General features: G+C 47.2%; 1 pseudogene; it reads left to right on the top strand.

The window, feature by feature from the left end:
- Positions 1-8,335: 8,335 nt before the first annotated feature.
- Positions 8,336-24,845, top strand: part of LOC146571997 (large ribosomal subunit protein uL4m-like) — a 30,335-nt pseudogene continuing 13,825 nt past the window's right edge.

The raw sequence follows: 24,845 nt of genomic DNA, 5'->3' as shown, positions 1-24,845 counted from the left end.
CCACATTACACGAGGGACAGTGCTTCCTGTGAGGCCATCATCACCACACCAGGGCATGTGGTGCTGGATGAGGCCATCCACATTACACCAGGGCCGGTGCTACTCGATGATCCCATCCACATTTCACCAGGGCTTGTGTTGCTGGCTGATGCGTTCCACAATACCCAAGGACTTTCACATTATGCCAGGGCCTGTGGTGCTGGCCAATACCATCCACATTTCACCAGGGCCAGTGTTGTTGGATGAGGCCATCCACATTACACCAGGGACAGTGCTTCCTGTGAGGCCATCATCACCACACCAGGGCATGTGGTGCTGGATGAGGCCATCTTCACCACACCAAGGCCCGTACTGTTGGATGAGGCCATCCACATTACACAAGGGACAGTTCTTCCTGTGAGGCCATCATCACCACACCAGGGCCTGTGGTGCTGGATAAGGCCATCCACATTACACCAGGGCCTGTGCTACTCGATGATACCATCCACATTTCACCAGGGCTTGTGTTGCTGGCTGATGACATCCACAATACGCAACGGCCTGTGCTACTGGCTTAGGACATTCACATTACACCAGGGCCAGTGGTGCTGGCCAATATAAACCACATTTCACCAGGGCCTGTGGTGTTGGCTGAGGACATACACATCACCAGGGCATTTGGTGCTGACCGATATCATGCACATTTCACCAGGGCCAGTGGTGTTGGCTAAGGCCACTCACATTAAGATAATAAGATAAGATAAGATAAGATAACCTTTATTAGTCCCACACGTGGGAAATTTGTTTTGTCACAGCAGGAAGTGGACAGTGCAAAAGTTATGAGGCAAAAATTAGAATACAATAAGAATAAATACAGTACACAACTGTACAGAATAGAATAAAATAAAATACTATATACAGTAGAATAAAATAAAATAAATATACAATAAGATAAAAATAGAATACAAATACAAATACTATATACAACTGAGTAAAATACAATGATGACAGAAAGGATTATTGCACTTAGTATTATTGCATATGTATGGATATGTGTGCTTGATCAGTTAAAGTCTTTATTATGGAGTCTGACAGCAGTGGGGAGGAAAGACCTGCGAAATCTCTCCGTCCCACACCGTGGGTGCCGCAGTCTCCCACTGAAGGAGCTGCTCAGTGCTGTCACAGTCTGCTGCATGGGGTGGGAGATGTTGTCCATCAGGGATGACAGCTTAGCCGCCGTTCTCCTGTCACTCACCACCTCACTCACCACCTCCACTGGGTCCAGAGGGCATCCTAGAACAGAGCTGGCCCTTCGGATCACCAGGGTGTTTGGTGCTGACCAATACCATCCATATTTCACCAGGGACAGTGTTGTTAGATGATGCCATCCACATTACAACAGGGCCTGTGCTACTGGCTGAGGACATTTACATTTCACCAGGGCCTGTGTTCATGGCTGAGGCCAACTTCACTCACATTTCTTACAGCCGTCATGGTCTGCTGTGTGGCAGGTAGAGTGTGGACCCAGATGCAGGACACAGAAGGCAGAAATAAACTCATAAAGTTCACCAAATGTTTACAGATGTCAAGAAGTCACAAGCAAAGAGAGACCACACCATGACACATGTTTAAACAAGGAATGTTTATTAATCAAAACTACTTATTAATCAAATAGACATGTTCAAAGCACCACAGTGGTAGAACGATATCACACAGCACCGTCACATGATATTAAACAGAAACTGGCAACAGTCTCTGTAGAGTGAGCGATCATAATGAAGCAGTTTATTTTAAGTTGTGATTCAACCTGCTCTTCATATTTCAGGCCACCAGATGTCACCAAAGACAACTGTGGTGAAAAGTTTCAAGTAATCAAACCTTTTTCAAAGCTTTTCAGCAGTGTTGGTCAAGTTTCTTGAAATTGATGAAAAACCTTCATCCCAAAATCCATCAATGATGTCACAGAGACCAAGAGAGTAACAAGAGAGTCATAACTCGAATAATAAAAAATACAAAAGTTGAATAAAAGTATGTAAAAACAACATGTAGAGTGTAATCATTAGCTGAATTTGTATAGAAGGAGACCACTGGCCAAATCATTCCTGATCTTCCAGCAAAGCGCTGACCGTTTCTTCTCTGTTGGCATGATGTGGGCGTTAGGCACGTAAACTCTCTGAGGTTTAGGCTGCAAAGACGAGGGGTAAACTGTTTAACCTCTAAAGCTGATCAGGTTTGGAATGTTTTGAGACATGAACTGTGATCTATGCCAGTGGTTCTCAAACTTTTCACTATGAGTACCACCTCATAAAATATATGTCTCTTTAAGTACCACCCTTATGACCAACATTAAAGTACAGTAGTATAGGCCAGCGTTCCCCAATCTTTTTTGTGCCACGCACCAGTTTAATGTCAGACAATATTTTCACAGGCCGGCCTTTAAGGTGTCGCAGTTAATACAACAAAATAAAATGATATGATATGACCAAGACAAAAACCGTGGTTATTTTGTAAATATAATAATAAATCCAAATTTGCTGTGTAATTGTGTAACTTTATAAGCAACATCCCCCTGAAATGCACCAACAACATTGAGAGTAACATCCTCCTCTCTGCCCCTTAATGCTCACTGGTCGCTATGGTAATGCGTAAATAGTTCTTTCAAAATAAGACACACAACTACAACACCGGTAAAAACCCAGGGAAACAGAGTTAATGATAAAAACCCTGAAAACCATACATTTCACTCCCGAGCCTCAACTCTCGGGCCCAGTACCAAACGACTCAAGGACCAGTACCGGTCCGTGGCCCAGGCGTTGGGGACCGCTGGTATATGCCTATCCATATACAGTTGACACAAGACAATTTTATTTCTTATAGGAATGTTATTTTTTTAACTTTCATAAACAGGATGTGACAAGTGATAATAATAACAGCTGTACTGCATTAAACCACATTCCCCTATAAACAGCTGCCCATTGTGTTCTTGGAAAATATTTGCAGAATGTGTAAACATCCAAAGGTAAGATCCAACCACAGAGAGTTAAGACTTTAAAGGACAGACATAAAACAATTAACTCTTGTTTCAGACAAAATCTGAAATAAAGAGCTGCAGGTCATTGCACTGGGGGCATTGCATATTTTTATTTCTTACAAATTAATTCATGAGATAGATGTACACTACCAGTCAAAAGTTTGAACACACCGTCTTTGTTTTTTTTAATTTATGATATGCAGCCTTCAGAGCCTAAGAACAGCAAGGGCAAACCTGTCACGTGGCATCAGAGACGAAAAGGCAGTACTCCATGAGGATTTTGCAAAGCTTCAGCGACAGCAGAGATACTCAGAGGCAGTGGCAAGGAATACAAACCGTCACAGACTACAAGCACACTCTGCAGACCATGGTGAGCCTCAGCCACCAGCACAGGCTCTGGTGTGTTGTAGATGGACTCAGCCACCAGCACAGGCCCTGGTGTGTTGTAGATAGCCTCAGCCAGCAGCACAGGCCCTGGTGTGTTTTAGACAGCGTCAGCCACCAACACAGTCCCTGGTGTGTTGTAGTTGGCCTCAGCCACCAACACAGGCCCTGCTGTGTTGTAGATGGCCTCAGCCACCAGCCCTGGTGTGTTGTAGTTGGCCTATGCCAAGAGCACACCAGGTTCTGGTGTGTTGTAGATGGACTCAGACACCAGCACAGGCAATGGTGTGTTGTAGATGGCCTCACCACGCAGCACAGGCCCTGGGCTGTATCCCAGTTCAGGGTCTGCAGCCTTAAAGTACGCAGCCTCAACGATCCTCAAGGGCCGCGTACTCAAAGACCGCTAAGGCCGGAAGTGCAAGGCTTGTGTAATGGGACGGTCTAGCCTCCGCTGCGCTGATACTGTTGTTTGTCAATAAAGTTTAAAAAAAAAGCCTCCGTTGCGCTGCCCAGGTTGCCTAGCAACCATGATACTAACCACTGGAAACGTGTCATACAGCTTTGTTTGACAGAAATGAAGGAGAAAATCTTTTGTTCATTTGTTTGTTTGTTTCTACATGAGCTTTGATCATTCTCTGTAAGATTAAAGTCAGCTATTGAACGGCGTATATTTTAAAGTAAAGGCTTTAAAACCAAGTTAGTACAAACGTCACTAATGTCACATAACTTTGCCGACATGTGGCCAACAGTAATATTTAATGTTCTTCGTTATTAAACATTTGCACATAAATAAGTGACATAATATTCAGTACTTAAAGTGTACTCTTCGGCCGCCCCTCATCCGCCGTTTTTGTCTGCAAATTTATCCACACCCATCGCAGCGCTATGCATTCTGGGATATGTTGGACCACGAAGGCTACACTGCCACAGCCTTAAAATTCAGGGAAATGAAGGACGCATTTCAGGGCCGCATTTCAAGCAGCCTTTGAATTGGGACGGCCTTCGGCGCGCCGCTGTGACGTAATTGGCCTTGAAGTCCGTACTTTAAGGCTGCAGACCCTGAATTGAGAGACAGCCCTGGTGTGTTGTAGATGGCCTCAACATGCAGCACAGGCCCTGGTGTGGTGTAGATGGCCTTAGCCACTAGCACAGGCCGTGTTGCAGAGGGCATGGTGTGGCTCAATTGGTTTTTGCTAGCAGCACAAGCCCTAGTGTGTTGTAGAAGGCCTTGGCCAACAGCACAGGCCCTGGTGTGTTTTAGACAGTGTCAGCCACCAACACAGTCTCTGCTGTGTTGTAGTTGGCCTCAGACAGCAGCACAGGCCCTGGTGTATTGTAGTTGGCCTCAGCCAGCAGCACAGGCCCTGGTGTATTGTAGTTGGCCTCAGCCAGAAGCAAAGGCCCTTGAGTGTTGTATTTGGCCTATGCCAGCAGCAGAGGGCCAGGTGTGACTCAATTAGTTTTTGCTAGCAGCACAAGCCCTTGTGTGGTGGAGATGGCAAACGCAGGCAGCACAGGCCCTGGTGTGTAACAGATGGCCTCAGCCACCAGCACAGGTTGTAGATGGCCTCAGCCAATAGCACAAGCCATTGCTGAAAACAGCCAAAAAGAATGTCGTTAATGTGCCCTCATTAATGGGCAGCTGCTTTGGGTCTTTCAACACCCTCCTTCTCTGGATCAAAAGCAGTTCAATGACATGAAAAGGAAAAGCTTACAACACCTGGTATTCCCAGGAATTCTCCCATCCAAGTACTAACCAAGCCCAAGCCTGCTTAGCGTCTGAGAACAGAGGAGATCGGGTGTGCTGAGGCTACCTACAATACATCAGGGCCTGTGCTGCTGGCTAAGGCCATCTACACCACACCAGGGCTTGTGCTGCTAGCAAAAACCAAATGAGCCACACAAGGCCCTCTACTCTTGGCATAGGTCATCTACATTACACCAGGGCCTTTGCTGGTGGTTAAATGCTAAACTGAGTCCTTGAGTAAAGCAAGTAAAGCAAGTAAAGCAAGCAGCCCAAAACAAAAACAGACGACCAATCCAGGGCGGGCGGCGGGGGCCCAGGACGGAGGGACCAACACCGAACAAAACAAGCTCCAGCGAACCGAGGGAATCGTCCAAAACAAAAACACACATGCTTTTGTTTTGGACTACTTGGGGAGCACGAGAACAAAACACAGTTCAGGAGGCCGGCCCGGAGGCTGACAACTCAGAAGTCCAGGACAGTTCATCTTCTGAGGCCGGCCACGTCGGCGATGCAGATCGATAAGCCGACCGAGCGGAAGGCAGCGGTAGCTCTTCCCGCTCCACCACAACCACCCACACATGCAGGGCCTTGGAGTAGGGGTATGTCACCAGGGTGCAGAGGAGGCTACCCCCCCCCCCCCCCCCCTCTGTCCCCTTCTGGCTGCCTCTGCCTCAATTTTATCCCACAACTTAGACATTCACATTACTCACACTCTCATTACACATACATATAGGATCTTGGGGGTGGGCACGATACACGGAGTCCAAAGTACCATCAGGGTGTACACCCCACCCCTGGCATCATTGCCCACCTCTCAATTTTAAATACACGTAGACATTGAGGGCTAGCAGGAGGGACCATGCGCTTACCTGCTGCTCTCTGGCAGGTAGCTCCAAGCCCTCCTGGGTTTTAAATGCACCTTAGAACACACATGCATCAACACTACAATGGAGTCTTCTCTCACCCCCATTCTCTGCGACCTGCTGGAGCAGGGGGGCTAGGACTAGGAGGAGGAGTTGGCCGTCCGACTGCGGTCTGGAGTGTGGAGCCTTCCTGCTGCTGCGGAGTCGGGGCGGTCTGCCTCCCCCCACCGCAGGGAAAAGGGAAACACCACCTGGGTCTGGGTGCAGTTCCCCCCTCCAGGGGCGGGGGCACCTAGACCCGGTTTGTAGAGTACGCTTGGGGAGTGTGATCGTGTGTACAACGTCTCTTTATGTCTGTCTCCACGTTGGTTGAGTGTGGAGTAAGTGCATATGAGAGCATGAGGGTGGGAATGGATGTTTGTATCTGTGTGTGCCTGTATGTCTGTGTCTATATGTCAGGTTGGGTGTCAGGCGCCACCTCTCTGGGGACATCTCAGGCCCTCCAAGGTTTGGAGGCCTATCTCCCCCTACCACCACTTCCCCTGGCAGTGGCGGAACCCCTCAGACATCGGTGCGTTGGTGGTTCTTTGTGTCCGGGGATGGGCGTCCAGGTACACACCGGCTCACTCCTTGGCGGCCGCTTATCGGGGCCTGGAGCCTGGGGCTCGCTCGGGCCACTTCGGAGGTGGGGTGCCCCCGGCCTCTCGGCCTGGGGCTGCCGGCGGAGCTCACGGGCGCGTCACTGCAACTCCCCCTGGCTTCTGCTCCGCGGCTGCTGGGTGAGCCCTCATCTGGGACTCTCCTCAGCTCTTTCCGGGACAGTGGCGCAGCTGCCCCTCTGTTGGTCTTCCTTGGTCTCTTGTGTTCTGGGGGCCTCTGGATGTCTGGAGTTTTGATCTCCTCCACACCTGCTTCACGCCCTGGAGGACGGGGCTGTGGCCCCCCCACACCCTCTAGCAGATTATTACATGAAGGAACCTTTTAAAAAACAAAAAACAAGCGCGTCCATGCTCACAGGTGTACACACGGGTGATCACACCCACAAACTACACCCTTTTTGGCTCCTACCTCAAAGCACACTGTGTTCTGTTGATCTTATGTGCTGCACAATAATGTTTAACATTTAGTATTTACTGTCATATTCCCATATATCATTGTGATGTTGTTTATTCTATTACTCTTGTTCTCTTCTGCTTGCTTTCTTTTTTCTTTCTCAGCAGGTGATCCAGGTGATTGATATATGCATTTTTTTTCTCTGCCTGTTCTGTTGGTTTTTGTCTTTTGCCCTTCTCCCCCGTTCCTCTTCTCAGCTGTTTCTCTTTCCTTCTTTCTTTCTCCCCTTCTTTCCCCCAGTCAAGTCTGTCCCGTATTCAGTAAGTGAAAATAAAATAAACAATAAAAGGTGAATCAAATGGACCATTACGGCAAGGCTGGGATGGTCAGTTTGGTAAAGTAAATCCGTTGGGCATCTTTCTTTGCCTTTAGACAACAATTCTGATGGCAAAAGAGCCAAACGGGACAGGCCAAAAAAAAAAGAAAAAAAAAAAAAAGGAAGGCAGCGGTGGCGGAGTGGAGGCAGTTCAGGGGGCCGACCGTGCACATGGCAGCAGCGGCAACAGGGAAACTGTTCAGGCGGCCGACCGTGCGGACAGCAACGGCGGTGACGAGGAAACCGTTCAGGCGGCCGACCGTGCGGACAGCAACGGCGGTGACGAGGAAACAGTTCAGGCGGCCGACTGTGCGGACAGCAACGGCGATGACGAGGAAACAGTTCAGGCGGCCGACCGTGCGGACAGCAACGGCGGTGACGAGGAAACAGTTCAGGCGGCCGACCGTGCGGACAGCAACGGCGGTGACGAGGAAACAGTTCAGGCGGCCGACCGTGCGGACAGCAACGGCGGCATCTAGGAGGTCGTCCATAGTGACGATGACGCTCCACCAGCGGCCTGGCAGATGACCGCCGACGTCGAGGCGGCAGTTCAGGACCCGAAGGTGGCGTAGCCGTCCCAGCACCAGACGAGACCGAAGCAGAGGCTGGACCAGGCGCGGCTGAAGCTGAAGCGGAGGCTGGACCAGGCGCGGCTGAAGCGGAGGCTGGACCAGGCGAAGCTGAAGCTGAAGCGGAGGCTGGACCAGGCGAAGCTGAAGCTGAAGCGGAGGCTGGACCAGACGAGACTGAAGCAGAAGCAGAGGCTGGACCAGACGAGACTGAAGCAGAGGCTGAACCAGACGAGACTGAAGCAGAGGCTGGACCAGACGAGACTAAAGCAGAGGCTGGACCAGGCGAAGCTGAAGCCGATGCTGAAGCCGGGCCAGGCGAAGCTGAAGCCGATGCTGCAGCCGATGCTGCAGCCGGGCCAGGCGAGGCAGACGATGATGCTGCAGCCGGGCCAGGCGAGGCAGACGATGATGCTGCAGCCGGGCCAGGCGAGGCAGACGATGGAGCTGCAGCCGGACCAGGCGAGGCAGACGATGAAGCTGCAGCCGGGCCAGGCGAGGCAGATGACGATGTTGCAGCAGGGGGCTGGACGGGCTCCTCAGGCCCTCCAGCTGACGAGTCTTGGGGCTGGACGGGCTCCTTGGGCCCTCCAGCTGACGAGTCTTGGGGCTGGACAGGCTCCTCGGGCCCCCCAGCAGGCGAAGCAGGAGGCTGGACGGGCTCCTCGGGCCCCCCAGCAGGCGAAGCAGGAGGCTGGACGGGCTCCTCGGGCCCCCCAGCGAAAACAGTCTCTGGACCAGTGGGCACCGGGGCCCCTGGAACACACAGTTCAGAACCAGTAGGCGCACGGGCCTCTGGCAGGCACAGTTCAGAACCAGTAGGCGCACGGGCCTCTGGCAGGCACAGTTCAGAACCAGCAGGCGCACGGGCCTCTGGCAGGGACAGGTCAGAACCAGCAGGCGCATGGGCCTCTGGCAGGAACAGATCAGAACCAGCAGGCACACGGGCCTCTGGCGAACACAAAGCGGACTGCGGCTGCACAGAGCAGTGACTCAGCTCAGGCAGCGACAGCCGGATGCAGTCCTCAGCTGGCTTCTTAACCTCCAGGGGTCCAGAGTCGGCTGGGGGCTGGAACCCAGCCTCTGGAGAGGCCCTGGAGTGTGTCACAGTCTCAGAACTGGCCAGCTCTTGAGGAATGTTTTCAGTATTGTGTGGTTTGTCTCTCACAGCTGGCAGTTCCGAAGTCCTAGTCTTCGGCTGTGGGGTGATGCGCCGACGGCGCGATCGTCGCTTCCTCCCGGGCAAAGCCTCCGGCGGGCCGGGCAAAACCTCCGGCGGGCCGGGCAAAACCTCCGGCGGGCCGGGCAAAATCTTCGCCGCCGGGCTGAGTTGGGAAGCGGTAGCGGCTGGTGGGTGAAGGTGCAGTTCGTTGAGTATGAAGTCCTGTGCGAGCGGGTGAAGAGAGTCCAGCAGCCAGGAGTGAGCGGAGATGAGCTGCTGTAGCCTGGCTTCTACAGCGCGGAGACACTCTTCCCCCTCATGCTCGAGCCATAGGTTAACCAACCTGGAAACAGAGTCAATTAGTTCCTCCCGAAGCTCCTCGGGAGGTGCGGATGCCGCTGGGTCCATGTCTGGTCGGCTCGTACTGTCACGGCTGGCGGAGAGCCGTGTGGAGTGGAGGAAAAGGAGGACCCAAAATGCAGCAAACTGATGATACGAGTGACGTTTATTTACAGGGTGGTAGTGGCAAAAACAGGCAATGAAGCATGAGTAATTACAAACGGAAACCTAAACTGGGAGAAACTAAGTGACAAACCTGAGACCATACAAAAGGGGTGCGGGGCAGAGAGACGCAGAGACAGGAACACCATAGAACGCAGACGAGCCGACAACGAATACAGACCGACACCCACTATATATACACACACAAGGTAATCAGGTAATCGCACACAGGAGGGAAGAACAGCTGATCTGAATACACATGATGACTGGAGGACACAAGCTGAACACAATGACAACAGACACAGACTTTCAGAACAAAACAGGAAATCTAGAACCCGAACCGGACACAAGGGGGAGGACACAGAATAACTAGAACAGAGGGAAATAATCACAAAACACAAAACGCTGGGTCAACGACCCAGGACCATGACAATATATATATATATATATATATATATATATATATATATATATATATATATATATACATATATATATATATATATATATATATATATATGTATATATATATATATATATATATATATAGTATATACACTGGGTGAATGTGCAGTAGTAGCAGCAAGCAGGTGAATTCTGTACATTAATATGAATAGACATCTGACTATTTTACAGGATAGACAATATAAACATATTTAAAATTAAAGGAATTGAAATGTACATTGTGCCTTGGTTTAGAGTGTCTGGAAGAGAGTCCTGTCTCAGTCAATTATAGATGATGTGAGAGGGCGGGTGTGTGTGTTTAGGGCACGGATGGCTTGGGGATAGAAGCTCCTCTTGAGTCTCTCTGTCCTTGCCCGGAAGATGCGGAACCTTCTACCAGATTGCAGAAGTTGGAACAGTTTGTTGCCTGGATGGGACGGGTCCTTCAGTATCTGCGCTGCTCTAGTCCGGCATCTCCTGGTGTAGGTGTCCTGAAGCGGGGGGAGAGCAATCCTGCAGCAGCGTTCTGCTGTACGGATCACTCTCTGGAGAGCTTTTTGGTCCTTCACACAGCTGTTCCCAAACCACGATTTGATGCAGTGTGAAAAAAAATGCACAGAAATCAATTATTTTTCAAGAAATATTAAATAGATTCAACATCTCTCTTCAACAAAATTGCAGACTGCACAGATGGTACCTTCCCAAAGGAAAAAGTACTATAGCTTACTAGGGTATATATATTAGACTTAATAGTCATTATATACAGTAATTGACTTCTATTCATTTTACATCAAATTAAAACTTTGCGTGTCAGATAATTATTTATTAAAAGCTAGACATTTTAAATGAGAATAAGAAAGAAAAGTATGTCTTTGTGCCCCCTTTTCCCTGTTCATGCCCTATCGGCCCCCCTGGCTAAACTTTGCTAGATCCGCCCCTGCACAGTTACCAGCGTCAGCTACGTAGAAAAAGATCCTGGTGTAGAAAGTAATATTAAATAAATTCTAACAACAACTTATCAAGCTTAAACGTGCTGCTGTTGTTTATCCACTGGTTTCCTCTTTCTGGCGTGAAGTGGGCCAAAAACAAACAAGAGAGACGGACTCGCGACAGAAAAGCAGTTTCATGATTGAAGTAGCAGCAAGAAGAGGCAGTTGCTTGTTAAGCTTAAAGCAGGAATGCTTTACAAACATTCAGAGATGGACTTACATACTTGCTTTACTTCTGTCGGGGATAACTTTGTCGGAGATGAAATGCCGGGTTGCTAGCGAAGCTCCACATGCTAGCCAGACCACCAACAGGTCCCGCATGCCACAGCCACTCTATCACGTGATGCATACTGCTCCTACGTGCTAATGTTCTGAGGCGAGTTACGGCGTGTTGCAAGTTTTGTGAGGTGCTTTCGTGATATTTAATGGATCGGATTACATTTTTAATTTTTCTCCGATATCCGATCCAGTAATTTAGGTCAGTATCGGACCGATACCGATACGTAATATCGGATCGGTCCATCTCTAGTTTAAACCTCTGTATGCTCTTAAGTTTTATCTTATCTTTTCCAGTTTTTGTGTTTTTATTTGTTGTACAGTATCCTTGGGTGCTTTGAAAGGTGCTATTTTTAAATAAAAAATGTATTATTATTACCACCCTGAGCACACCTGATCTTGTTTGATCTCAGAAGCTAAGCAGGGTTGGGCTTTGTTAGTACTTGCATGGGAGACTTCCTGGGAATACCAGGTGCTATAAGCTTCCCCTTTTCATGTCATTGAACTGCTTTTGATCCAGAGAAGGAGGGTGTTGAAAGACCCAAAGCAGCTGCCAATTAATGAGGGCACATTAACGACATTCCTTTTGGCTGTTTTCAGCAATGGCTTGTGCTTCCGGGTGAGACCATCCGCACCACACCGGGGCCTGTGCTGCCTGCTGGTGCCATCTCCACCACACCAGGGCTTGTGCTGCTGGCAAAACCTAAGTGAGCCACACTAGGCCCTCTGCTGCTGGCATAACCAACTACAACACACCAGGGCCTTTGCTTCTGGCTGAGGCCAACTAGAACACATCAATTCAATTCAATTAAATAAAATTTTATTTATATAGCGCCAAATCACAACAAAAGTCGCCTCAAGGCGCTTCATAGATACAGAGAAAAACCCAACAATCATATGACCCCCTATGAGCAAGCACTTTGGCAAAGTGGGAAGGAAAAACTCCCTTTTAACAGGAAGAAACCTCCAGCAGAACCAGGCTCAGGGAGGGGCGGGGCCATCTGCTGCGACCGGTTGGGGTGAGAGAAGGAAGACAGGATAAAAGACAGGCTGTGGAAGAGAGACAGAGGTTAATAACAGATATGATTCAATGCAGAGAGGTCTATTAACACATAGTGAGTGAGAAAGGTGACTGGAAAGGAAAAACTCAATGCATCATGGGAATCCCCGGCAGCCTACGTCTATTGCAGCATAACTAAGGGAGGATTCAGGGTCACCTGGTCCAGCCCTAACTATATGCTTTAGCAAAAAGGAAAGTTTTAAGCCTAATCTTGAAAGTAGAGATAGTGTCTCTCTCCCGAATCCAAACTGGAAGCTGGTTCCACAGAAGAGGGGCCTGAAAACTGAAGGCTCTCCCCTCCCATTCTACTTTTAAATACTCTAGGAACAACCAGTAGGCCTGCGGTGCGAGAGCGAAGTGCTCTAATAGGGTGATATGGTACTACAAGGTCATTAAGATAAGATGGGGCCTGATTATTTAAGACCTTGTATGTGAGGAGCAGGATTTTGAATTCAATTCTGGATTTAACAGGAAGCCAAAACAGGAGAAATATGCTCTCTCTTTCTAGTCCCTGTCAGTACTCTTGCTGCAGCATTTTGGATTAGCTGAAGGCTTTTCAGGGAGTTTTTAGCACATCCTGATAATAATGAATTACAGTAGTCCAGCCTGGAAGTAATAAATGCATGAACTAGTTTTTCAGCGTCACTCTGAGACAAGATATTTCTAACTTTAGAGATGTTGCACAAATGGAAGAAATCAGTCTTACATATTTGTTTAATATGTGCGTTGAAGGACATGTCCTGGTCAAAAATGACTCCAAGGTTCCTCACCGCGTTACTGGAGGCCAAGGTAATGCCATTCAGAGTAAAAATCTGCTTAGATACTATATTTCTAAGATTTTCAGGGCCGAGTACAATAACCTCAGTTTTATCTGAATTAAGAAGCAGAAAGTTAGCGGCCATCCAGGTCTTTATGTCTTTAAGACATCCCTGCAGTTTAACTAATTGGTGTGATATATCTGGCTTCATAGATAGATAGAGCTGGGTGTCATCTGCATAGCAGTGTAAATGTATGCTATGTCTTCTAATTATGCTGCCAAGGGGAAGCATGTATAATGTAAACAGAATTGGTCCTAGCACTGAACCCTGTGGAACTCCATAATTAACCTCAGCATGTGAAGAGGACTCTCCATTTACATGTACAAATTGGAGACTATTGGATAGATATGATACAAACCACTGCAGCGCAGTACCTGTAATACCTACAGCATGTTCTAATCGCTCTAATAGGATATTATGGTCAACAGTATCAAATGCTGCACTAAGGTCTAGCAGGACAAGCACAGAGATGAGTCCACTGTCAGAGGCCATAAGAAGATCATTTGTAACCTTCACTAAAGCTGTTTCTGTGCTGTGATGAGCTCTGAAACCTGACTGAAACTCTTCTATTAAGCCATTCCTCTGCAGATGATCAGTTAGCTGTTTGACAACTACTCTTTCAAGGATTTTTGATATGAAAGGAAGGTTGGATTTTGGCCTATAATTAGCTAAGACTGCTGGGTCTAGAGATGGCTTTTTGAGTAAAGGTTTAACTACAGCCAGCTTGAAGGCCTGTGGTACATAGCCGATTATTAGAGATAAATTGATCATATTTAAGATCGAAGAATTAATTAATGGCAGGACTTCTTTGAGCAGTTTTGTAGCAATGGGGTCTAAAAGACACGTTGATGGTTTGGAGGAAGTAATTATTGAAGTTAACTCAGAAAGATCAATTGGAGAAAAAGAGTCTAACTTAACATCAATGGTACTAAGAGTAGCTGTAGATAATATTACATCTGTGGGATGATTGTTGGTATTTTTTTCTCTAATGATAAAAATTTTATTTGTGAAGAAGTTCATGAAGTCATTACTAGTTAACGTTAAAGGGATGGTTGGCTCAAAAGAGCCACTGACTTTCTGACTTTTTGTCAGCCTGGCTACAGTGCTGAAGAGAAACCTGGGGTTGTTCTTATTTTCTTCAATCAGTGACGAATAGTAAGATGTTCTGGCTTTGCGGAGGGCTTTCTTATAAAGCAGCAAACTATTTCTCAAGGCTAAATGATGATCCTCTAAATTTGTGACACGCCATTTCCTCTCCAGCTTACGAGTCATCTGCTTTAGGGTACGTGTTTGAGAATTATACCACGGAGTCAGGTACTTCTGATTTGAGACCTTTGTTTTCACAGGAGCTACAGTATCCAGAGTCGTATGTAGTGAGGAGGTAAAATTATTAACAAGATATTCGACCTCTGTTGGAGTAGTGTTCAGATAGCTGCTCTGCTCTATGTTGGTACAGGGCATTGAAGATGATAACAGTGGGTGGATTATATTCTTAAACTTAGTTCCAGCGCTTTGAGAAAGACATCTACCTTGATAAAGTCTACTCTCCACTGGTGTGTAATCAATTATTGTAAATGTAAATGTTATCAGGAAATGATCAGACAGGAGAGGGTTTTCAGGAAACACTGTTAAATGTTCAGTTTCTATGCCAAGATCTAGAGTGTGATTAAAGTGGTGGGTGGGTTATTTTACATGTTGAGAGAAGCCAATTAGCATCTACATGGATGTTAAAATCACCCACAATAATTGTTTTATCTGAGCTGAGAACTAAATCAGATAAAACGTCCGAGAAATCAGACAGAAACTCTGTGTAAGGCCCAGGTGGACGATAGATGATAACAAGTAAGACTGGTTTCTGAGTTTTACAGCTGGGGTGGACAAGGTTAAACATCAGGCTTTCAAATTAATTTAAAGTCTGTCTTGGTCTTTCGTTAATTAATAGGCTGGTGTGAAAAATTGCTGCCACACTGCCCCCTCGGCCTGTGCTTCGAGATTTCTGGTAGTTAGAATGACTCGGGGGTCTTGATTCATTTAAACTAACATAATTATCCTGCTGCAACCAGGTTTCTGTAAGGCAGGGTAAATCAATTTGTTGATCAATTATTAAGTCATGTACTAACAGAGGCTTGGAGGAGAGAGACCTAATAATTAAGAATCCACATTTCACTGTTTTACTCTTTGGTTCAGATGAGGATACAGTATTGTTCTTTCTTTGTGATTGTTTATGTTTAAGTTGTTTATTGCTGGAGGCACCAGGGCCTGTGCTGCCGGCTGAGGCTGTCTACAACACACCAGGGCTTGTGCCGCTAGCAAAAACCATTTGAGCCACACCAAGCCCTCTTCTCCTGGCATAGGCCATCTACAACACACCAGGGCCTGTGCTGCTGGCTGATGCCATCTCCAGCATACCAGGGCTTGTGCTGGTGGCTGAGGCCATCTACAACACAACAGGGCCTGTGCTGCTAGCTAAGGCCATCTACATTACACAAGGTCCTGTGCTGATGGCTGAGGGAAGCTACATTACACCAGGGCCTGTGCTGCTGGCTGATGCCATCTACATCACACCAGGGCCTGTGCTGCTAGCTAAGGCCATCTACATTACACAAGGTCCTGTGCTGCTGGCTGAGGCCATCTACATCACACCAGGACCTAAGCTTGGTAGAGGCCATTTACAGCACAAAAGGGCCTGTGCGCTGGCTGATGCAATCTACATTACACCAGGGCCTGTGGTGCTGGCTGAGGCTATCTACATTACACGAGGGCCTGTGGTGCTTGCTTAGGCCATCTACATTATATCAGGACTGGTGCTGCTAGCTAAGGCCATCAACATTGCAACAGGGACTGTGCTGCTTTCTTAGGCCATTTAAATCACACCAGGGCCTGAGCTTCTGTTGGTAGAGGCCATCTACGGCACACCAGGGCATGTGCTGCTGTCTTAGGCCATCAACATCACAGCAGGGCCTGTGCTTTATTGCTAAGGCCATCTCCATCACACCAGGGCCTAAGCGTCTGTTGGTAGAGGCAAACTACATTACACCAAGGCCTGTCCTGCTGGCTGACGCCATCTTAATTGCACCAGGGCCTGTGTTGATGACTGATACCATCAACAGCACACCAGGGCCTGTGCTACTAGCTAAGGCAAACAACATTGCTACAGGGCTTGTGCTGCTGTCTTCGGCCATCAACAGCACAGCAGGGCCTGTGTTGCTAGCTAAGGCCATCTACATCACACCAGGGCCTGAGCTTCTGTTGGTATAGGCCAGTTATAGCACACCAGCACATGTGCTGTTGGCCGAGGGCATCTACAGTACACAAGGGACTGAGCTGCTGTTGGTAGAGGCCATCTACAGTACACCAGGGCCTGTGCTTCTGTTGGTAGAGGCCATTTACAGCAAAACAGCGCATGTGCTGTTGGCTGAGGCCATCTACAGTACACAAGGGACTGAGCAGCTGTTGGTAGAGGCCATCTACAGCACACCAGGGCCTGTGCTGCTGGTTTAGGCCATCTACATTACACCATGTGCTGCTCTTAGGGGCGATCGTGGCTCAAGAGTTGGGAGTTCGCCTTGTAATCGGAATGTTGCCGGTTCGAGCCCCAACGTGGACAGTCTCGGTCGTTGTGTCCTTGGGCAAGACACTTCACCCGTTGCCTACTGGTGGTGGTCAGAGGGCCTGGTGGCGCCAGTGTCCGGCAGCCTCGCCTCTGTCAGTGCGCCCCAGGGTGGCTGTGGCTACAATGTAGCTTACCATCACCAGTGTGTGAATGTGTGCGTGAATGGGTGGATGACTGGATATGTAAAGCGCTTTGGGGTCCTTAGGGACTAGAAAAGCGCTATATAAATACAGGCCATTTACCATTCACTTACAGGGGGGTCATCAGTGACTTTGTTGGCTGGTGTGAGACCAACGTACTCCAAATCAACGCCGGCAAGACAAAGGAGATGATTATAGACTTCAGGAAGAAGTCAGAATCAGAATACTTTATTGATCCCTGGGGGAAATTATTTTTTGTTACAGTGCTCCATTTTAAACCAACATTAAGACAAGACAGACAATACGCTAACTAAGAATAGTACAATATATACATATATATACATACATACATACATAAGTCACTTATAAATAAATATTTGGAAAAGAAACATGTGTAGTTGTAGCAGCAAACAGTGTGTTAAGTGGATGCGTTGTACAGGGAGATGGCCACAGGCAGGAATGATTTCCTGTGTCGTTCAGTGGTGCTTTTCGGTAATCTCAGTCTCTCACTGAACGAGCTCCTGTGACTGACCAACATGTCATGGAGTGGGTGGGAGGTGTTATCCAACATTGTCTTTATCTTGGACAGCATCCGCTGTCACCCCCTACAACACCGATGAACATCCAAGGGAAAGACATTGAGATAGTGGACTCTTATAAGTACCTGGGTGTTCACCTCAACAATAAACTGGACTGGACTACAAATACAGACGTCCTGTATAAGAAGGGCCAGAGCCTCCACCTGCTGAGGAGACTGAGGTCCTTCGGAGTCTGCAGGACTCTGTTAAGGACATTCTATGACACTGTGGCAGCATCTGCCCTTTTCTATGCAGTGGCCTGCTGGGGGAGTGGATGCACGGACATGGACAGGAGCAGGATTGACAAACTGGTGCGGAGGTCTAGCTCCGTGTTGGGATGTCCCCTGGAGTCCGTGGAGGTGGTTAGTGAGGGGAGGATGTTAGTAAAGCTGACATCCATCATGAACAACCCACATCACTCACTGCATGAGTATGTGAGTGGGCTGAGCAGCTCCTTTAGTCAGAGACTGAAACACCCTCACTGCAGGAAGGAGCGCTTTCGCAGATCATTCATCCCAACAGCAGTTAGACTCTATAACTCCTCAATCACGATGTCATAAGCAGTGTTGGGTAAGTTACTTTAAATTAGTAACTTAGTTACATTACTAGTTACTTCTATCAAAAGTAACTCAGTTACTTCAAGTTACTCGTTACTTTCAGAGTAACTAGTTACTAGGGAAAGTAACTTTGGTTTTACTCAGAATTCTCTTGTTAATGTGTTGCTTCTGTAACTGGATACCCAGCCAGACTACCAGTCTTCTAGCTTGCTTACTTGCCACAAGTGCACTGTGCCACCTACCAATAGAAAGGAAAAAAATAATGTGCACACTTCCATGAGAGAAATCCCACGCCTGGACCGTCGTTGACCGCCGCATGATTCTAGCCTGCTTTTTACATCCAACACAAAAACTGCAGTCGTGGTGCTTTCGATTGTACTTAGAACTCGGAAATTCTGCCTTCTGTATAGGAAGATGCAGGTAACACCAGAGTGCAGATGAGCTGCTTACAGGGCTGGACTGGGACAAAAAAAATCATCCTGGGCATTTTGACTAGAGACCGGCCCACCATTATAGGAAAAATCATAAAGCCTTTGAATGAAAACAAACGCTGTTGTGACAGTGATGTACACTGTTCTGATGGTATATATGTATCAATCTATCAATTGTTTGTTGTAAGACTCAGATAATTATTTTTTAAAAGCTAGACATTTTAAATGAGAATAAGAAAGAAAAGTATTTCCTTGTGCCCCCTCTCCCTGTTAATGCCCTACCTGCCCCCCTGGCAACACTTTGCTAGATCCGCCCCTGCACAGTTACCAGCTGTCAGCTACATAAAAAAAGGATCCTGGTGTTATTTCTCAGAAACAGTTCATAACTTCCCTTCAACTCATTCATGTCACCTAAAAGGTAAACCTGTTTCTCCATCACCTGTTCAGCTCTGATGATCCAGTAAGGACATCTCCTGGTTTCATCTTCATGTTTCCATCTCACCACATATACAAACCGATATCATGACCAGCAGCTTTACAGCTTGGCTCCAGCAAACATCAGCTGATACAAGAAATTAATATTAAATAAATTCTAACAACAGCTGATCAAGCTTAAAAGTGCTGCTGTTGTTTACCGCGACATCCACTGGTTTCCTCTTTCTGGCGCAAAGTGGGCAATAAACAAACAAGAGAGAAAAGCCGATCAGCTGATCATTGATCAGTTTCATGATTGAAGTAGAAACAGGAGAGGGAGGGGGGAGAATGAGAGAAGAAGAGGCAGCTGTGCAGCGTAAACACAGAGTAACTCCAGCTTTGTGTCTTTTTCATTGTAGCTGAAGTCCGGGACAAAATGTTCCTTTTCACCTCAATACGAAACCCGTAAAATTTTCTCCAAATACAAGACGATTCTGTTTTTTACGGGACGGTTGGCAACTCTAATAATTAACCGTATGAACAAAATAAAGTTCAACATCAGTAACATTGCACCCACCCAGCTGTATAGAAACTCCGTCATGCTAGCTAGTACGCAGTACGAAAAAGTCAGCATAACGAAAATAAACTCCACCTAAACTTGATTTATATGTGACTGAGATAAACTGCAGGTTATAACTTCTTACCTGAAGTTCAGTTCACCTGATACTCGGACCGGCGGCTGCTTCAGGTCTCTCCTCTTGCATCCACCTGCTGGCTTCCACCACTTGCTAATGTTATTGAATCTGTGGAAGCTCCGCGATAGCCACCACACAAAGTAACGAATAACGAGCCTATTTAAATCCCAGTAACGAGTAACGCGTTCCTGGTTTTGGCATAATAACTAGTTCCCGTGCTCGTTACCACAATGATAACGTAGTTACTGTAACGCGTTACTTAATAACGCGTTAGTCCCAACACTGGTCATAAGTCACTGGACACTGTGAACATCCACGGTCACCACTTCATGCATAATGGACCTTCCATGACCTTCCAAGCTATATAGTTTATGTCTTCCATATTTCCAACTATATCCATAATCACATACTGTGTATGCTACCATTGTATATAGTGTATTATCTTACTTTTTTTCATTGATTGTACTTAATTGTATTTTTGTATTTCCTTCATATATCTGTACCTGAACTGAGGTGACGCAAAAATTTCCCCGTTGTGGGATCAATAAAGTCTTATCTTATCTTATCTTATCTCTTGGTAGAGGCAATCTGCAGCACACAAGGGCCTGTGCTGCTGACTGAGGAATTCTACACAACATCAGGGCCTGAGCTGCTGGCTGAGGTCATCTACATTACACCAGAGCCTGTGCTGATGGCTGAGGGAAGCTACATATACACCAGGGCCTGTGCTGCTGGCGGATGACATCCAAAGCACACCAAGGCCTGTGCTGCTGGCTGATGACATCTACATCACACCAGGGCCTGAGCTTCTGTTGGTAGAGGCCATTTACAGCACACCAGGGCCTGTGCTGCTGGCTGAGGCCATCTACATTGCACAAGGGCCTGTGCTGCTACCTTATGCCATCAACAATGCAACAGGGCCTGTGCTGGCGTCTTAGGCCATCAGCATTACACCATGGCCTGTGCCAATGGCTGACGCCACCTACATTACATCAGGGCCTTAGCTGATGTTGGTACAGTCCATCTAAGGCACACCAGGGCCGGTGCTACTGGCTGACGCCATCTACAGCACACCAGGGCTTGTGCTGTTGGCTGATTCCTTCTAAATTACAACGGTTCCTGTGGTGCTGGCTGAGGCCATCTACATTACACAAGGGCCTGTGCTGCTGACTGAGGAATTCTACAGTACACAAGAGAATGAGCTGGTTTTGGTAGAGGCCATCTACAATACACCAGGGCCTGTGCTGCTGTTTGCTGATGCCATCTACATCACACCAGGGCATGTGCTGCTGTTTGCTGATGCCATCTACATCACACCAGGGCATGTGCTGCTTTTGGTATAGCCATCTACATCACACCAGGGCCTGTGCTGCTAGCTAAGGCCATCTACATTACACCAGGTCCTTTGATGCTGGCTGAGGCCATTTACATCACACCAGGGCCTGAGCTTCTGTAGGCTGAGGCCATCTAAAGCACACCAGGGCATGTGCTGCTGGCTGAGGCCATCTACTCAACATCAGGGCCTGTGCTGCTGGCTAAGACCATCTACATTACACCAGGGCCTGTGCTGATGGCTGAGGTCACCTACATTACATCAGGGCCTGAGCTTCTGTTGGCTGAGGCCATCTAAAGCACACCAGGGCATGTGCTGCTGGCTAAGACCATCTACATTACACCAGGGCCTGTGCTGATGGCTGAGGCCATCAACATTACATCAGGGCCTTAGCTGCTGTTGGTAAAGTCCATCTAAGGCACACCAGGGTGGGTGCTACTAGCTGAAGCTATCTACATTACTTCATGGCCTGTGCTGCAGTTGGCTTAGGCCATCAACAGTACACGAATGCCTGTGCTGCTGCTTGAGGCCATCATCACAACATCAGGGCCTGTGCTGCTTGCTTAGGGCATCTACATTACACCATGGCCTGTGCTGCTTGCGAGGCCATCTACATCACACAAGGGCCTGTGCTGCTGGTTGAGGCCATGTTAACTGCACCAGGGCCTGTGTTGATGACTGATACCATCAACAGCACAACAGGGCCTGTGCTACTAGCTAAGGTGTTCAACATTGCAACAGGGCTTGTGCTGCTGTCTTAGGCATTCAACATCACAGCAGGCCCTAAGCTTCTGTTGGTAGAGGCCATTTACAGGACACCAGCACATGTGCTGCTGGCTGAGGCCATCTACAGTACACAAGGCACTGAGCTGCTGTTGGTAGAGGACATCTACAGTGCACCAGGGCCTGTGCTGCTTTTGGTAGAGGCAATCTACCGCATACCAGGGCCTGTGCTGCTGGCTGAGGCCATCTACATTACAGCAGGGCCTGTGCTGATGGCTGAGGCTAGCTACATTACAGCAAGGCCGGTGCTGCTAGCTAAGGCCATCAACATTGCAACAGGGACTGTGCTGCTTTCTTAGGCCATTTACAGTACACCATCGCCTGAGCTTCTGTTGGTAGAGGCCGTCTACAGCACACCAGGGCATGTGCTGCCGTCTTAGGCCATAAACATCACAGCAGGGCCTGTGCTGCTAGCTAAGGCCATTTACATCACACCAGGGCCTGAGCTTCTGTTGGTAGACGCCATCTACATTACACCATGGCCTGTCCTGCTTGCTGATGCCATCTACATCACACTAGGGCCTGTGCTGCTGGTTGACGCCATCTTAATTGTACCAGGGCCTGTGTTGATGACTGATACCATTAACGGCACATCAGGGCCTGTGCTACTAGCTAAGGTGTTCAACATTGCAACAGGGCTTGTTCTGCTGTCTTAGGCAATCAACATCATAGCAGTGCCTGTGCTGCTAGCTAAGGCCATCTACAGTACACCAGGGCCTGTGCTGCTGGCTGAGGCCATCTACATTACACCAGGGTCTGTGGTGCTGGCTGAGGCCATCTACAGTACACCAGGGCCTGTCCTGCAAGCTGAGTTCATCTACACAACATCAAGGCCTGTGCTGCTTACTTAGGCCATCTTCATTACATCAGGGACTGTGTTGATGGCTGAGGAAAGCTACATTACACCAGGGCCTGTGCTGCTGGTTGATGACATCAAAAGCAAACCAGGGCCTGTGCTGCAGGCAGATGACGTCCAAAGCACACCAGGGCCTGATCTGTTAGCTGATGCCATCTGCAGTAAACCATGGCCTGTGCTGCAGGCTGAATCCATCTACAGTACACAAGGGACTGAGCTGCTGTTGGTAGAGGCTATTATTGTTATTGTATATTTTACACATGTTTGTATGGGATATTGTATTAGTTTTAAATGTTATATACCAATGTGGTATGTGACTTTTGTTGCCATGATGCCAGGTCTCTCTGGGAAATGAGATTTTTAATCTCAATGAGATTTGTTACCTGGATAAATAAAGGATTAATTAAAAAAAAAAAACTACATTACACCAGGGCCTGTGCTTCTGTTGCTAGAGGCCATCTACAGCACAGTAGGGCCTGTGCTGCTGGCTGATGCTATCTACATCAAGAATAAAGTTACGTTGAATCCAAGCACACCATTGTTTTTCTTGTGACATTACCAATAAGTGTGATGTGTCACATGGCCCTCTTCCTATTGAAGAAACAAAAGTTGTATCCAAGATGGCCGACTTCTAAATGGCCACCATGGTCACCACCCATCTTGAGGAGTTTGCCCCCTCACATATACTAATGTGCCATAAACAGGACTTTAATATCACCAACCATTCCCATTTTATTATGGTGTATCCATATAAATGGCCCATCCTGTATACTGAGTGCAATGTACATACCTAAGATCAATATATTCCTTTCAATAGTAACCTCTCTTCAGCAATAAATGCTGGTGTGTTTTATTTTTTCCATTTTTGTGTGTGATGTGAGAATTATTAGAGGTTTCAATTGTTTTTCTTTCACTTGCTCTTTCTGATTCTGAAGGAAAGTATATTTTGAGGGATTCTAAGTGTGTGAATGTTGTGAGTACTGGGTTTGAATGATTCTGTGCGAGTCGTACTAAATAATAAATAAATAATAATCACACTACACGGGTTCATAGCAGAGTGTGTGAACAGAGGAAGTCTGAGAGAAAAGTGTGTGTGGGACGGCGAAGTTTAGGGAAGGATGCAAAATGCTGAGGAAACTATTGTGTGGATGATGCTACAAAACTGACCTAAAGAATGGTGATATGTGTGGAAAAACAAACAACAAAAACTGTTAATTGTCCTGAGGTCTGAAAGAGATCTGCTAAGTACGCTGAAGACTGTGATGAATGTTGGGTCTGTGTTTCCACAAGCCCCGCTAATTCTAGAGACTTATTCATCATGAAGAAAACAAGACAGTCGATCGATCGATTATTTGCGCAAGGGAGGCCTCGTCTGTGTCCACCACGAAAATGACCCCCAGATCTGACCTCCTCCTGCTACCTTTTATTGAGAGACAGTTCACACAAAACACGTCAGAACAAAGCCACGCCCCCTTGGTTCTAAGACAAAGTATTTTATGTATATGTGTGAACTTCTGTAAGAATGTGTGTGCGTGTGTGTGTGTGTGTGTGTGTCAGACCTCCTGCTGACCAAAGGGTCGTAAACCCAGGAAGCTTACATCAAAAGAAACAGATCTTTCAGATAGGATGTATCTACAATAAAACCTCCCCCAGCACAGAGTGGTTGGAGAGGTGGTCAGGATCAAAGGAATGGCTTTGAGCCTACTGCTTGAACTAAGACTGTACAAATTTAAGAAACACAATGGCAACATTCAACAAAGAACTTAGTATATTTAAAAGTGTGTGTGTGTGTGTGTGAAATAAGGGTGCATTGTTTTTAGATCAAGACTTAGCAGAATTACAGAGGGTTTATAGACTGTAAATACAAAAAATAAGAGTTTGATTATCCTGAAGAAACAGGAAGGAGAGAAACAGAAAATATGAGTCTGTGTGGCTGTGTGTGTGACAGGAAGTAGTGTGTCTGACAGGAACTTTGCATGCCCATAAAAGGAAACTGGCTGATGTGTGTAGTGTGAGACCAGGGAGAAAGACTTAGAAGGATTGTTTTAAGAAAAAGTAATAAAAAAGGATATTAATCACATGTTTTAGTGTGTCAGTACAGGTGGACTCTTCTCAACCTGAAAACATGAGTACAGCGCAAAAGGATAGATTAACAGAATTGCGATGAAAACAGGCCAGTCTTTGGCTTAAAAT

The sequence above is a fragment of the Mchenga conophoros genome, linkage group LG6 (assembly GCF_057382185.1).
Source record: "Mchenga conophoros isolate Kocher_MC1m ecotype Shallow Benthic linkage group LG6, M_conophoros_male_GT1.1, whole genome shotgun sequence".
NCBI classification, from domain to species: Eukaryota; Metazoa; Chordata; class Actinopteri; order Cichliformes; family Cichlidae; genus Mchenga; species Mchenga conophoros.
The sequence above is the reverse complement of the archived record's forward strand: the minus strand, read 5'-3'. Positions and strand labels throughout refer to the sequence as shown.